General features: G+C 40.4%; 1 protein-coding gene across 2 annotated transcripts in view; it reads right to left on the bottom strand.

Moving 5' to 3' along the window:
* Window positions 1–2,500, bottom strand: part of LOC137993451 (DNA (cytosine-5)-methyltransferase 1-like) — a 49,264-nt gene that overhangs the window by 37,369 nt on the left and 9,395 nt on the right. The window lies entirely within an intron of this gene.

Genomic DNA, 2,500 nt, shown 5'->3' on the forward strand with positions numbered 1-2,500 from the left:
TTTTAACGGACCAAACATTAATATTTTCCGAACAATTAGAAAGATATGTAAGTCTGGGTGTGAAATAAGCCAAAATAAGTGATTTTTACCCCAATAAACACAATTTCACAATTTTTAGGTATGTTACAGAAATGGGTACCGTGATCATGCTACTCATCTTAAGGACCCACAGATGGATTTTTCGCGCGTTGCTAAGGAAGTGAAATGTTACTTCCGGTAACTGACATTATCATATCATGAGCTGACAAGAAAACCCACTCACAAGCAAAAGTTACCGCACAAACTGTTGTTTCCATCGAAGGTTTTTCCTCGCCCTTCCTCGCGCTCGTTTTCAGAACAACTGCGCATGCGTAAATGAACTGACTTCCGGTTTGAGAAAAAAGCTTAATTTCCGGCAGTTTTAAATTGAATTAATTTTTTTTTTACATGGCACGTTTCACCCCCAAATACAGAATATAGCTAAGCATTGATTTTTTAAAATCATCTTTTTAGAAAAAGTTATGGGTGTTTCAGTATCGTTTATGTCTTTAAAAAGAATGAAAATAGGGGATCCCAATTTTCGTTCTTGACTTTTCTTCGCCCGATTTTTTTCCTCGCCCGTTTAGACTTTTTCCCGCCCCCACTAACTGCCCCTGGGTCTCCGAGGATGCGTTCACCTGAGCGTACCGATAGAAAGACAAGGGTGGAAAGCTCAATTTCGGATCGCTCCATCATCAAGCCGATTTTTACCAACAAATGCCCATCGTGCAGGTTTCAAATCACGCACAAGACAAGCTCAAACCCAGAGGTTTCATATCATACCATTACATCTAAAATCCATCCAAAACTCGAAGCGCAAGACCTCAAATAATAACGAAAAATCCAGCATTCGAATTCGAAGCTCCAAAGATTCGCATGCCGGCCGCCATTTGCTCTGATTGGATGATTGTTTCTTGTCAGCCAATCAGAGCACCAAACGGCAGCCGATAGCACAAGCCGTGCGAACGGATGTAAATTTATTTGACCGGATAATACAAACCGTCCGGATGCAAATTTTTTGGAACGGCAATCTAAATCGATGTGCGATTTAAATTTAATAGCATATAAGCAGAAACTATTTTTTTTTTTTGTCTTTAGGTCAACCGAATGATGCGTGCAGCGAATATACAACATAACAGGTCGGGGATTCGACTGCCGAGCCATGAAATAGACACACTGATAATGTTATTGCTTTTCCTTTGATCGATTGCCGAACTAAACAAGCCTGTTCTTATTTTCGCTTCGAATCTGGCCCTCTGTTTTAGTTTTTTTGCCCAGAACGCATGCGAGACAACAAATGCGAAAAACATCCTGGGTTTTTCAAATTCCACAACGTTCTCATCCCCGTCTGAAAGCAACTGAAAAATATGGCTCTTCCCGAATTAAATTTAACTACTAAGTAAGGAATAAGAAAAAATTGCTCATTCGTTTCCTAATAGGTGAACAACTTGTGTGTAAATACTGAACATGACGCCTGCAGTTATTCATATTTTCGAACGTCATGACTGCGAAGGAGACTTAATCTGTAGGCCGGAAGTTGAACTTGTTTGAAACATCGCAGATTGGATACTTGTTATTGAATTAATTTTTGTATTTCAAGCGCCTTGAAACTGGCTTTTTCCCTTTTAAATTCCACTCTCGTTTCTTTAAAAAGACAGCAAGACCGATGTCAACGAGCTACAGTAGCTTCTTCACCTTTGCTCTGAATTGCTTTAGGTGAGTGATAAGTGAACTGCCATTTACAAGTTTAGGCCGCTTTGGGCAAGCGATCAAAATTCAGCCAATCAGTGCGCTCCAGAATAATAAATTTCATTCCTTGCCCAAAGAGGCCTGGGCAGTTCACTATTAAAAGTAACGGCCATTGATTTCGTGGTGTGAGAGTACTAAGGCGATTCAGAGCAAAGTTAAAGAAGATGGACTGTTCGATGCAGAAATTGACGGACGCACATCAGCGGCGTTGTCTTGGTCCTTCACTCCGGCGCAATTTATTAGTTTCTCGTGTCTTGAACAATGTGCTGTCTTCAACAGAGTTATCCTACTGTGCATACAGAACGGAATATAAGATAGATGTGGACATAGATGGAGTGAAAAACAAACTTTTGCCTTTTGACCCATCGAAAATAACAGAAAATCAACGGAAGTGAAGAAAACAGGAAATGACAGAAAACGAGCAAGACCAGATGTGGATGCGGTGCAGAAGAAACGATTCAAAACAATGACAACAAGCTTCTTTTACGGTGACGCTAAAATAACAATAACTGATGAATATTTTTTGTCTTAAAAAACTAATACAGTAGAAAGAACATGAGGAGTTTCGAAGGAGAATAGGATAACGAGAGTGATCATAGTTCATCGTTTGAGAACGACATTGCATGGTAGTGTTGAAGTTGGGGAGAAGAGAAAGGGGACACCTCCATGATGCTTCTTGAAAGCCGTTCTCCATCTGGCATCCGGGGGGATGGGGAGGGGCTTGTTTAATTTC

The sequence above is a fragment of the Montipora foliosa genome, chromosome 2, assembly GCF_036669935.1.
Source record: "Montipora foliosa isolate CH-2021 chromosome 2, ASM3666993v2, whole genome shotgun sequence".
Classification (NCBI taxonomy): domain Eukaryota; kingdom Metazoa; phylum Cnidaria; class Anthozoa; order Scleractinia; family Acroporidae; genus Montipora; species Montipora foliosa.